The sequence below is a fragment of the Hipposideros armiger genome, unplaced genomic scaffold (genome assembly GCF_001890085.2).
Source record: "Hipposideros armiger isolate ML-2016 unplaced genomic scaffold, ASM189008v1 scaffold_268, whole genome shotgun sequence".
Classification (NCBI taxonomy): Eukaryota; Metazoa; Chordata; class Mammalia; order Chiroptera; family Hipposideridae; genus Hipposideros; species Hipposideros armiger.
The window spans coordinates 1,301,184-1,315,817 of record NW_017731618.1 but is presented as its reverse complement, the minus strand read 5'-3'; the positions used below and the strand labels follow the sequence as shown (position 1 = coordinate 1,315,817).

Sequence of the window (14,634 nt, the reverse complement as noted above, 5' to 3'; positions counted from 1 at the left end):
TTTCCTATGATCCAGCCCATCTCAATTTCCTTTGACAATTCATTCTCCTTAACCCAGTCTTTAAATGCAAGTGCAGCATGGGGACCCCAGGTTCTCCAGAGCATGTCCCAATTTACACTCTATTCCTAACCAATCTCATCCAATTCCTACATCTTCAATTGTCTTCTATATGATAATAACATCCAAAATTATGTCTCCAACTCAGACATTCCTTCTAAGGCCCCGATTGCCTACTCTACTCCTTAAATGAAGTCCTACTTGGATAGCTCACAGGTACTGAAACCTCAATGCCAAAATTGAACTTATGATTTTCACTCCCAAACCTGATCCTCATCAAATATTTTCTGTGTAACTTGAGCACTATATCCTTTAACTTATAGGGAGATGGTAGGATAGTCAGAGACGGGAAACATTTTTACTGGAAAGTTAATTTTCCCCACTTAACAAAATATACATATGTGCTGATGTTCAGGGAAAGGGGAGCTATGAAATATAGTGTACCCTTTCTCAGAGGTTGTGAATATATATATATATATATATATATATATATATATATATATATATAGAGAGAGAGAGAGAGAGAGAGAGAGAGAGAGAGAGAGAATCCAAAATATACACACACACATATAAACAAAGAGCTTTCAAATTTCAAATACATTTCTAACTTCAGGCTCAAGTAAGGATTAAAGAATGGTGTACCTAGTCTATTTTTCCCAAACACTGCGGAGGACATCACATGCATACACTCTTAGGGGTGACCAACAAAACCACACCCTTTCATCTTCATAAAGAACATAGCTCCTCTCCTCTCTCAGGGGCATCAGTGCTTTTTAAGCTCTACTCACTCCCAAAGCCCCAATATCTTTTTATGCTACATCCTCAAGCATGGCTGAGTCATTCCTTATCCATTTCCACTGCCACATGAAGAAAGGATATTTAGATCACAAAGTAGAAGGACATGGGGGAAGACTATATCACCCTGTTCATACTCTAGGAGGAAAATATACAAATTTTTATGCCTGTCCTATTAAGGTTATAATCATGTTGACTGATGCCCTTAATGAGTAAAATGTGTGTCAATTTTACATTATAAAAAAAAGGGTGGTGAAGACAAATTTATTGTTGTGGAACCACTTCCTTAGCTAATAGAATCAGCATTCCTATTCTTATTCTTGCCAGAAATATGGGAAATATCCATATCTCTCTCTTACCTCACCATGTCCAATCAACCAACCAAGTCTTGCTAAGCCAGCTACATATTTTTGGAATGCATGCACTTCTCAACATTTCAACAATTACCACCTAAATATAAGCCGTCATCATCTATAACCTGGAATACTGCAATGGACTCCCAAAAGGCATTTTCAGGCCCAGTCTTGTGTTCTTGCAAACCCATTGTCATACCGCATCCAAAATGATAAATTAAATCATCTCTTCCCTTTTATCTTGGAAATCACCCAATACAACATGAGATGGGATACACCCAATAGGATGCTAGCAAACATATGCATGCAGAGGCTTAAACATTAGGGCTTCTGCTTTTTTGGTCCTTTTGAAACCCAGTCACCATCTGGAAAAACACAGACCAGCCTGCACATTGTTAGAAACTCATGGCTCATTGGCCCACCAACCTCCAAACATGGGAGTGAAGCCATTGAGGACCAAACAGCCACCAGCTGACTGCAGCCATGTGGCGAGACCCAGGCAACACCAACAGAGCTGCCCAGCTGAGCCTAGCCCAATTGTCAACCTACAGAATCTTGAATTAATAAATGACTATTGTTTTTTCCATTGATTTGAAGGATGGCTTGTTACACAGCACAGGCTAGCTGATACAAATGGAAATTGTTACAGAGAAAAATTTGTATATCTATCAAAAATAACCTACAAATTAATTAATAAGCAATAATTAAACACAATATAGCTTGTTTAAATATTGGTATTTTATTAAATCATTAAAAAGAATGGGGCAACCCTCAATGTATAGATATGAAACAATATCAAAAATATATTCTTGAATGAAATAAAGCAAGGAATAGGACAGTATGCTGGGTTTAAAAGTGTGCTGTGGTATGTGTGTGTACCTCTGAATATTTTCATAAGCATAGCTGATCTGGAGAAGACAAATGACTATCCTGGGGGACAGTCATTGGAGGATGACACCCTTTTCCATCATGTCCCCTGTTTGCATTTTAAATTTTCCACCATGTGCATAAGTTACTGATCCTAAAAGTAAATCAATCAATTTTTTAAATCATGATACTTTGTCTAAAACAATATCTTCCCGTTGCTCTTGAGATATAACCTGAAACTTTATTATTGCCTGGCCTGATCTTCCCCTCAGTTATTAATAGCTTGGCGAGGCTGTCAATAGCTGGAGTCCTCTTATTTGCTGAAAACTTTTAGCTAGACTAGAAAAATTATCTAACTCTTACTCCCAAGGCAGCCCTGTTTATCCGGAAGGCCCAACAACCCAGGTTATAGAAAGCAGACTTGTCTACTGGCTGATTTGACAGGTGAGAAAAATCAGTTTTCTCTCTACCCTAAGGAAAAGACCAAAAATGTGTGTGTGTTGGGGTGGGAGGAGGGGAAGGGGTGGAGAATGTCTATATATGCTGATCATGTGTTTTATTGTCATCAACTAAGAGTGGCCTTAGTGGATAACTGATCCTGTCACCTAATTACTGTTAGAAAGTATGGCTTAATAACACCTACTCAAAAGCTTTAATAATTATTTGGCAGACTTCCAAAGCTTAATTGGCTTATAGTTAACAACTTTATATCATGGGTCAATTCATTTAGTTACCTAAGAGTATATTTTTGTAACCAGTTTATCTTGGAGATGTACCAGAAAATGTCTTCGATTGATATTAGGCATTCTGTTGTTTCCTTATTGATATATTTAGGACTACCATGAACATTGGGAAAACCTGCTCTGATTGTTTTGGGTTTTTTTCATTATAAAATTATTATCACCATGTTATATAGTTCTCTGGCATAAAATTTTGGGACGTTGAGTGCCCCTTTATTCATTTATTGGCATAGACCTGACACTAAAAAAATGCTTTGGAATCATAGGGCTTGTGAAATAGTCTATGCGAATTCAAGGAACAGCCCTGACCTTAACTAAATTTCTGATTTCCAGAGCTTCCCAGAGAAGATATTTTCAAATCACCTGATGTTCAATTTCTTTTTAATTATTGGATGAGAAATAAAACTCAAAGAGAATTTTAATGACTGTTTTTCTAGATATTTCAAATCACATAACCTATTCCCCATTGCCCTTAGAATAAAATCCACGCACCACAGTTTAGTATGTCTACTTCTGTTCTCCTTTAACTCTCCTTCCTGTCCTTCACTGTGTCCCACCCATGCCAGGCTGTCTCTCTCCAATTCACCAAGATTGTCTTTTTCTTGTGGGACCTGGCAACTGTTGTCCCCTATGCCTGTAATATCTTTCCTCTTAATCTTGTCATAACTGGTTGCTTCTCCTCATTTAAATGTTCCATAATTATCATCTTTCAGAGAGGACTTCCTCATTTTCTTAGTTACTCTCCATCACTTAATCCTATTGTATAATGTCATAACATTTATCACTATTTGAAATGAGTTGAGTGATTTGTTTATCACCTATTTTCCAAGCAGTATGTCATTTGTGAGACCTTATCCATCTTGTTCACCATTCTATCTCCAGTGTCCATGACATGGCAAGTGATCAATACATATTTTCAATATTTCTTTATTGAATAAATAAATAAATAAAGCTAGGTTATCAGTGTAGTGACTGCATTGAGGGGAAAGCAGCCATCAAATCTAGCTTTTATATTACAATAAAATTTTGAGGATTTAATTCACTATAGTCCTCAGCATTTCTCTAAAGGATTTATAGGAGATAATCTTGCATATTTATATACAAGAGCAACTAACAACTTGTGTGCTTTTATGTGGGGTCATATATCTGTTATACTTTATGTTGTTTCTATTCCTGGCTGACAAAAAGCACAGGACCAAATTTGAGACCCATCTCCAAGAGCCAGACAGAAGTGTATAGTGCACATTTGGGTACCTGAGCTCACCCCCGGAGTCCTTGCACAGTACCATTTTTATCCATCTCTTTTTATTATTTACCATGTTGCACTGTGGGTATTTCTGTAATTGTCTCAAATTCTATTTGGAATGAGACAAGTTGGGGAAAACAAAATCAAATATATAAAATGTGCATGTCTGTCAGCAGCCTCGCTTGGGATCTTCTCTGCAAATCCTCCAAGTATTTACCCTCCTCAGAACTAAGCTAGCGCTTTAAGTCCACTGGTTACAATTCAGCATTCAATCAAATATTCTCTTATAGTATGCTCTAGTTATTTCTTAATATAGACCCCATAAGAATATTAAGTCCCTATGTATTTATATATGTTCTCCACAGCACCTGGAATAACACCTGTCATGTAATAGGTAGCCAATAGACTTTATTAAATTAATGAATGAGCAAACAGCTCAATATAATATGTCATGTGGCTCAATGAAGAGGGAATATTGCTTTCAAAACCTCTAAAAAAATCCCATAAAATCAGTTCAGTCTTCCTAACATTCTGGAATCATACCTGTCAAAGCAATGGGAAATTAGAAAATTTTTGTCTAGTAGGCTTGCTACAAGACCAAAGAAAGTACCGATGATTTTCAACTGCATAAATTTTAAAAGACAATCTATGCCATGCTTTCAGGGCACAGAATTTTACTAGACATAAGTTCATCAACTATGTGGTGATTTTGTATTGATTCTACAGTGCTTTTTGGATGAACTTTGAAAGCCGTTTGCTGAGTGTGAGATTTTGTAGGCTTGGGCTTGTCAATAAATGTGTTTTGCTGTAATTAATAACTATATGTTCTTGCACCTGTGGGGAAGATGAAGCATCTTTCTAATTTCATGTTCAGCAATAAACATGAGCAACTGCCTGCATGGTTCCTCTTTTGATTCCAGCTGCCAACAGCTTGGACGGCTTTGCGTCCAGCTAACTCTACATTCCCTCATTAGCTGGTGTCCCCATTTATTTTTCTGCCGAAATGGGGAGAGATGTCATTTTGTTCCGCTCATTCGGATCTGTTGAGAAAGATACCAGCATATTAACACCTGTCACTTTTCAGTAAATCCTAAGAGGAACTGGAATTTTATAGCAAATTTGCCTTGGCAGGAAACAAAATGCTGAAGAATTGCAATAAATGACTGGATTCTATGAAACTGCTATCTCTTCCCTTAAACGGGAATAAGCAACAGTCTATTACAAACATAATTAATCCAAATCATTTATAAGACAATAGAATTTAATTATGGATTCTTAAAAACTAAGAACCTATCAATTTTTCTTGATCATAGCTAGTGAGTTAAATTTGTTGAGGCTATTTTTCCAACAGTTCATTTTTTAAAATATTATTTTATTTTTAGTTAGGTGGTTTTGGTATAACAGTGCTTTGTAGTGGTAGATCAAATACATCCATTACATATTTCAGTTTAGTTCCTATATTTTGGAAAACAATTATTTAAGAAATAAATCCTTGGATGTGTCTTTATATAATTGGCATTCTCTGTACCTTAGAGACCTTCTATCTTTATTATCTGTTAAAAGAAGTATTTTCCTCTCATATCTGAACAGCTGGATATCATCTCTACATTGATTTTTTTGATACTTCTGTCCTTGAGAGTGCAAACAGGGCAAAATATGTCAAAATTCATTCTGATTTTGTCAGATTCTATAGGGGGTCAAATGTTGTTTGTAAGTGAGAACTTCATCCATTAAAAGTGTATTAACAGGACGTTATGTATTTAATGACTTTCTATCTACAAACAATTACGCTGCCCCCAGAAATCAGCAGTTTATTCTTAAAAAGTAATTACGAGAAATAATATCCATTGAATGTTTGCTACATGCCAGGTACTTTTCTATAGCAGTCTTCAGGGAATATCTGATTTACCTGTACTACAATTCATAGACTAGGTATTATTACTGCCCACTTCTTTACCACAAGAAGTTTAGATAGCTTGCCAAAAGTCACACAGCAGATCAGGGTGGAGACACACTTTAAACCCAAGAAATCCTGATTTTAATAATTATACTCCAGTATGCCCACTTAACTAGAGGTTAGAAAAAAGTGTACACATATATGTGAGCTCATTTTTTAAAAACCTACCATGTGCTTACTGTTGCAAAGCACTGTGATCAATACCATTAAATCCTACATGTGTATATACATATGTAGGCACCTTTTTGGTAGGTTATGTCCAAATAGCTATTTCCAAGCAGACATAGCCTGTTCTTAGTTCTAGCTATGCAACTGCATCAGGACTTCCTGTCTGACTGTTTTCTAAACCTCGTCCAAATGGGTCTTTCCAGCAGGTTCAGTTTTTCTATTGAGTCAGTCAAAATTGCTATTATTATAGCTCTTGACCCCAGTTAACTTTAAAGTACCACCTAGACTTTAACAGCAAAATATTATTTTGTGCTGTAGGAGACCTAGGTATGTGTGCAAATAAGAAAATGTTCATACACTGCTGATGAGATTTGCACTGTGAATGGTGTTTACAGCTGTGATGGTGTCTGCACAGAACTCTTCAGAATTTAGGATCAATTGAAATTACTAGCATGTTGTCTAATTGCAGTTAGGGGCATGACCAGATACATATTGCTACAAATTCTTTGCCACTCCTTCGATTTAGAAGTGGAGTTTAATTTCTCTCCCCTTGAATCTGAGCTGGCTTTCGTGATGTATTTGACCAATTTCAATGCAAGGAAAGTGACATTTTAGGGATCTCAAGGATAGGTCTTAAGAAGATGTGCAGCTTCCACTTAGGTGTTTCAAAATGCCAACTGCCATGTTTGAAGTTTAACTGCCCTAAGACCACCATACTGGGGAGGCAAATGTAGGCACTTTGGTCAACAGTCTCAGCTGGGTCCATTCCTCCACTCGTGCTTCCTAAGAGACCACACGTGAGAGCAAAGCCATCTTGGACCTTCAAAAGCAGTTCAACTACCAGCTGAGCACACAAAATGATCTCAACCAATGCCACAAAAGCATAATTATACAGCCAAGTCTGATCCAAATGTTTAACCTATATAATTATGAGACATGATAAAATAGTCACTAAGTCGTGGGGTAGCTTTTTAGGCAGCAGTGGGTAACCACACCGGGTATGATATACGGCTCTGCCACAAGGGAATCAAACCTGACATTCTAATTTCTATCATCGTAGAATCCTAAAGCCCTCAAGCTCTAAAGAAGTCATTTGATAATTATAAGCAGATTTCACTTACATATTGGGATCCAGCTAAGCACGGACCTCTGACTCTCCCCTATAAATTACCCCTCAGAGTGCATCTCCAATGTATTCAGGAATGAGCCCATGAAAGCTGGCTGCTCTCCAGGCAGACTTCTTTATCCTCTGGGTCCACCAAACGGCCAACAGCTGCAACAGCTTTTGACTCTAACTCATGTTTTCATTCATATCTTCACAACAATCCAAAAATCAGTTCATGTGACCAAATACATATTCAGACAACATTAAACTCTTCCTTCATCTCTTTGTCCATTCCTCCTGCCTCCCTCTCTCAACTCCTTTGATCTTCCCTTTGCTCTTGTCTCCATCTCCTTCTGAGACCTACTGCTTTTCTTACTCCTCCGACCTCTGTAGGACCTTGGGCAGTCACTTTGCCCCTCTCCATATCTGTAAATTAGGAATGGCATGCACATTAAAATGAGGTCACATGATTTAAATGCTAGCATAACATGGGGTACAGAGTAAGGGCTCAAAATAGGTTCCCTATTAATAACATTGCTAGTATCCTTTAGCCTAAAGCAATCGTGGCCCTGAGAGTCAACGCATGCCAACAAATACCGGCCTGCCCAGCAACTACAACATGCCGTCACCCCTTCCCACAAAAATCTACATTGCATTTGGGCTCATTTGTGACCACTGCTGCCATACTCAGAATCAAATGAAAATCATAGCATGTCATGGTGTGAAGAAGTATCATGTCCAAACCCATCGTACAGAGAAACTGTCTGCCAAACTATCAATAAGGCCATTCCAGAAATCAAAATTTTGCAACTAAATTACTCTTCATAATTTTTTGGTATAATTATATTATTTCTGATGGACAGACCATATTTTTTTTAAATTGGGTTAATCTGATCTTGCTATTAGAATATTAAAACTTTTTATCTTGGTCCACATACAACTGCATTTTCCTTATATGTAAGGAAAATGTAGTTCTATGTGGACTAGGAGAAATAACAAGTTGCAATTTTGTCTTCCTAGGATATATTCCATTCAAGAATCTTTAAACATGTTAACAGTGCATAAATTTCACTTTTATATTGCTAAGAGGTCAAAGATAACTGTTAGAACTTCCCTTTTTAGGGCTAATTTTTTTCCCCAGAATATAATAGATATTTAATAAGACATGTGCTTCTGATAATTGATCTATTTCCAATCTTTAAAAATGAATATGCAACTGCCTACTAGACATCTCCATTTGGATGGTCCATAAATAACAAAAATAGCAATAAATGGCAATGCTTAGAGCTTATTCTGTACCCAGCATTACTCCAAGTAGGGCCTAATTACATTTTCTCAATCTAGCCTTCACAACAATCCTGTAAGTAGACATTGTTATTCCTATTTTACAGAAGAAACTGAGGTCTGGAAAAATTAAATAACCTACTCAAAATCACACAGCTACTGAGTGTCAGAGCCTGGATTCAAACCCAAGAAGACTGGCTTCAGAGGCTGGCTTTCAACCACTGACAATATACCATTTCCATTCTGCCTTTTATGGATGCCTGAAACTAATGTGCCTAAAACAAAATTTACCATTTTCAGCCCTAAACCTGCTGTAACTCCTGGGTCATCTAGCACCAAGAAACATGTGACATCTCATCTATTTGCCCAGGCTACTAGAATGTGGAGTTCTGACTCTGAGTATCCCGTCTCACTCATCCAAACATATCATGCAATTCTCTTTCTCTTTCTCACTCTCGTTCTCACTCTCAAGCTCTCACTCTCTCTCTTCCTCTGTCTTGGATCATTGTAGTGTTGTAATATCCCCTAACTAGTGCCTCAGCCTCCAACCTCCATTCTCCATTCTGTAGTCAAAATGAGTTTTCCCAAAATGCAAAGCAATTATGTCACGTTCTACCTTAAAACACTTCAACAGCTTCCTATTACTCAGCAAAGCATTCACCTTCCTTACAGGGCTTACAGGGGTCTTATGACTTAGTGTGTTAGCTCCTTAGCACCTCCATCAACTGTACATGCGTGATGCTCCAGTAATACTCAGCTTCCTTCACTTCTTCAAACACAGTATGTTTCCCTTGCCTTGGTGTCTTCATGCACATTATTTCCACTGTGTGTGCACACAGCAGAACACACCACAGTTTCTTCACCTAGCAAAATTTTACTTATCACTCAGGTTTCAGCTTAGATGTTACTTCCTTACAGAGGTCTGCTCTGATCTGTCCCAGGCACTTATTCAGATAGTCCCCAAACTTCCCTTACTACAGCATTAATCAAGCTCTATTATCATAATTAAAAAAAACCTCTGCATTGACTGCTAAACTGTACGTTTCATAAGTACAAAACTGCTCCATTTTATTTCAAGTAGCTACTCAACAAATATTTGTGAAATTCATTAATGAAGTTTAAGGCACAAAGAAAAGTGATACAGAGATACTATATACAAGACACTATATACTCTTAAATGATCTATTTTATATCAAAAATATGTATGCATGAATATTCTATAATAAGAAATTTAAAAGATGTAAAAGGAATGGTAAGTGGCCACAAAAAAACTACAATGGAGAAAGAATAAATGAAGTTATTGATAAAATATAACTTTCAGAGGTTGATAAACATGCTTATTTCATATCATGAGCATGGAGATATGCGCATTCATAAAATGACTGAAACAATAACTAAGATGAAAGATAGTTCTATTGATCTATGACAGTCCTGAAGAGAATGCAGATTAAAGATTTGGGAAAATTATTGTTTATCAGTGTTTCCTTTACAAACTGCTCCAGCCTCCTGAATACATGAAGAGTGAAGTTAAAACTGGAGGCCCTGTGTAAACTGGGTCAAGTTCTCTGTGGCCAACAGAGGGGATAAAAACCTGTAATTAATAGAGAGGACAGAGACATAATCATTCTGATCAAACACTACTCACCACAATCATGTCTTAGAATCAAAATTGTGAGGATTCAGTAGTTTTGAACACCTACCATAATTAGGTTCCAGGAATACAAAAATCAATAAACCAAATGTGCCCATACCTTCTGTACACCTGTCTAAGTACCAGAGACCCATGATTGGTTCTCAGCTCTGAGTTGCATGTTGAGGAAAAGAAATACTGAATGATCTGGAATTATTTATAGTGGGGTAACCACAACGGATCAACAAAAACCATCATTGATTAAAACCAACCCCATTGTATGGACCTTAGTTCAAGTACAGTATCCCAAGAACCTGTGTGTTTCATGTACTTCTGACAATATCAGTTTGAAATCAGCCTTCCAGAGAGATTAGCATAGCAAAACTCAAAAAGGGTAAGCCAGGGACTGTTCCCTAATGAGTCAGTCTACAAAGTATCATCTGTCTGCATTCAGAAGTCCCTGGGGCCCCACACTTCCACAGGTTTCAGCAGAACCAGGCACTAGAGTTCCTGAGTTACTTCTGAGGCAAATAGGATTTTACATGGTATCCCAAGGAGAGATAGTAATAGATTTAGCACAAGGTGATTTTTGCTCTGGAGTTCCCCGATATTGGGAAAGTCAAGTCAGTGTTGCTTTATCTTATTCTGATACAGTGAATAAGGTATGAGCCTAATTTACATTGAATACTTATGTCTCATGGTTTTAAAAATCTCTAAAAACTGCTATTCACATTTTTACTGCAACCACGCCAGTTTCCCCCTGCAACTCCCTATATATTATAATTATGACAGGGAAAGAAAGTACATCAAACCTGGCAAATGATATGATATTATGTCTTCAATTTAATTAGAAAACATTTTTTAAAGGATTTATATGTAAATCCTCTTGAATGGAGAGATTAAAATAATTATTACAGTCAAATTAAATTATTCCACAGAAATTTATTTTGCAGCATTCTATGTGGAAATTTGTAGACTCATGGAAAACATTTGGCAGAATATTTCTGTTATACTAAAGGCCTCAAAGCCCTGCCATATTTCCTCCTTCAGAATCTCCCATAGGCAGGTAGAAAAGAGGTTATAAAAGACTCCTAAGTACCCTTACATTTCAGAAAGGAAAATATACTCTTTTAGACATTGTATATTAGAATGCATCTTTATTAATAAAATACATACACTTTTTAAGTTATTTCTCTCCTTTAATGCCATATTTTAAGTTTGTTGGATTCTCTCCTCTTTCTACATATTGATATTTTGCCTGCCTTCATTTTGGCTGCCACCATCACTGAGCTTTGTGTGGGAAAATGTTATTTGGAGACACAGGCATCTTTGATTTTTTTTTGTGAGACCGCTGGTGTTGCTTCCTTTGACAAACAAAAGCACTTTTCTACGGTTTGTGTGTTTCTTCTAGGGAACACCTAAAAGAAACAATTAGCTAGGCTGGCAATTTCAGGACAGAGAAAGTGGACCTTTACTGCTACCAGAAGAACCTAATTTTTGTTTTGATCAACAATCGATAGTTTTTTGTGTGTGGATAAAAGTCCTTTTTAAAAAGAAAGTTGTAAAGACTCAAAAATGATCGTTAACAAGAAGCATATACAAATGGTGCTAATTTTGACTTGCTGAGGGCTTTGGGCTTTTTTTTTTCCCCATTATTACATTGATCTCAACAGCTGTAGGTACTTAAACTCTCTTTCTGGAAACCTTGCACCCTACATTATGTACAAGAGGAAAAGGAACAATTATTACCAGTTTTTCACAGAGCCCGGGGAGACACTCATGAGGAGGACAGACATTCTTCCTCCTGCCACATTACCTTCACACTCAACAGTTGCGACAGCTTCTGATAAAATAGCATGCTAAAATTCATTAGGAAAGTAGAATTCTTACATATAAGAACAAAGGGAATGAAACAGGAAGAGGAAGAAGGGAAAGAAATGAAATTGAGCTAGTGTTTTCAAGCTAAGGGTGCCTCAAATTATATGTAATGAAAGGTCTTTGTGGATTTGATTGGGTGTGTGTGAGCATTTATGGCACCTGTGCCTGTGGGGGGGCCGCACCAGCAGCCAAATGGTAATACTGGTGTGTAATTACAGAGCACTTAACTGAATTCAGCATGGTTTGTTTCTCTGATAATTTCCACTTTCATTGTTCAAGAGGCTGTGGACACTGTAGAAGCTCAGGTTCAAGTACCTGCAGCTGTTGAGATAAATGAATGTTGTAGCTGTTTTCAAAAGTTTCCGGTAGGAATGCTGTTTAAGAGGAAAGTTTGACGAAAGTACAGTTAAAATATTTGACTTACCTTTCCAAAGCTATTAAATCCTAAATCTATAGATGGATCATTCTTTAGTTCTCTTCCTCATTTCACAAGCTGGCTGAGCGCCTTTTCGCCCCGCCCAGTGGAGCCAGGCCTCCTTGCCTGCTATTAAATTCTCAGTGTGGAAAAAGCTACTTCGATTTTCTACTCAGTTCTACAGACATAGCCCTTATGTTGTCTACGCTTGTGACATATAATGGATTCAGACATTTAAATATGTGTTAGCCTGTTTATATGAAAGAATAAAAATGTTCCAAAAGGACAAAGCCAAGCGAAATCTGAACACATATCTGCCTCCATTTTCTTGCATTTCCCTCCTCCAACCAAAGCTCTTGAGTGCCTTATTTAATTGTCTTTAAGTCTCCTTAAAGTTTAGAACATTGGAAAACGAGACATTCACAACACCAAAAATTAATAGAATTCAATTTTCAGCACCATGGAGAGAGTGTATCTTTTCTGTTTTCCAACGATCCTTTATTTCAGCACCAAAAATATAGGCTTTATTTAGAAACAAGGGTGCTTGATTAATTATTATAACTCTTCCTATTTTACTGTATTTCTAAATTGGTCACCTGCAGCCTTTCACTTTTTGTCAACATGTACTTTTCCTGCGTGTGTGTGTGTGTGTGTGTGTGTGTGTGTGTGTTTAGGTGCATGTTTAGATAGTGAGGTAGATGGTAGATAGATGATATAGATTAGATAGGTAGGTAGATAATAGATAGATGACAGATAGATAGATAGATATGATTGATAGAGCAAGCAATAGCAAATCAAAGAGAGTAAAATATTACCAAAAGGTAAATCTGGATAAAGTTATACTATTTTTTTTTGTATTTTAGGTCAAAAATGATTTCCAAATAAAAAGTCTTAAAACTTCCATGTGCTTTCAACTTGCAAAATCAAGATTGCAGTCTCAACTTCTGCCCTTAGCCCTCTCTCTCCACATATACCCTGAGCTCCAGTTATACCAAACCACTCAATTTCCTCAAACGAATGCCCTCATCCTCTAGTCTGTCTAGGGAACTATAATGCACCATTTAAGACAACACATGAGGCCATCTCCCCAGAAAACCCCTTCCTCGTCCCTTCAGGCAAGTAATGTACAGTAAAGCCTTGGATTGCGAGTAACTTGGTTTGCAAGTGTTCTGCAAGATGAGCTAACATTTCTAATACATTTTATCGTGGTCAACAAGCGATGCCTTGCAATACAAGTAGTTTGTTTCCAGAATGAATTATGCTCGCAAACCAAGGTATGACTATACTTTGTTCACCAGGAGAAATTACTTTTTACATGTCTTTCTTCATTAGAATATAAGATGTAAAAAAACGAGACTGCTTTTTGTGTGCCCTTGGGCATGTTACATAACTTCTGTATGCCTCAGTTTATAATATGGAGATGACAGCACCTACTCAGAGGGATATCTGAGGATTAAATGGGTTATCACATATAAAATACAGTATTTGGAACAGCCTAAGGAACAAATAGTAGGTGCTTCTTATGTTATGGTGATGCTGGTGGTGTGATGGTGACAAGTAGCAGAGTATCAGAAAAGTACTAGAAGACTAGGAGTAGGAGGGATAGTGGTATATCCTAAAGCAAACATTGCAGAAATGCGTTAAATATTTTCGGGTGAATGAATGGATGATCAGGGAGTACATTATCATAATGCAAGAATAAAGTAATAAAGGTCTCAACCACAGTGATAACAAGGGGAGAGAAGGAGAAACTGAATTTGAAAAGCCTTCATGCAGATCTATATCAAGTGGCAAACCCTTAATGGTGGGGTGAGAGGGAAGTATATAAGCTCTGATGTCCTCATTACCTTAGGACCTTCACAAAATCACATTTTAGGCAGTATTTCTAGGACATGGTATCACCGTGGTCATTGGCACTATCTCCATCAGGCAATATGGATCATTCTCTGGTTGGGTTCAAGCACTTTTCTCCGTATTAATCTAGATATGTGTTTAAAAGTTTATTATATATGTTTGGCAATCATTAGTCAGTTTGTGATTTTAACTATATATCCAAAAGGATCCAAATCAAAGGTGGTATATAACCACATAACCACATAATAAAAATTTTAATGAGACTTAAAAACAAGGGGTGGGGGG

General features: G+C 37.1%; 1 long non-coding RNA gene across 3 annotated transcripts in view; it reads right to left on the bottom strand.

Annotated features, from left to right (window-relative positions):
- Positions 1–14,609, bottom strand: part of LOC109390425 (uncharacterized) — an 83,168-nt gene extending 68,559 nt beyond the window's left edge. For 2 of the 3 annotated variants that reach the window (XR_002125562.1, XR_002125563.1), the window contains exon 1: positions 12,309–14,609. This is a non-coding gene — a long non-coding RNA (uncharacterized LOC109390425). The remainder of the gene's footprint in view (positions 1–12,308) is intronic. The other variant, XR_002125564.1, reaches the window with a different exon arrangement.
- Between the last annotated feature and the right edge of the window lie 25 nt (positions 14,610–14,634).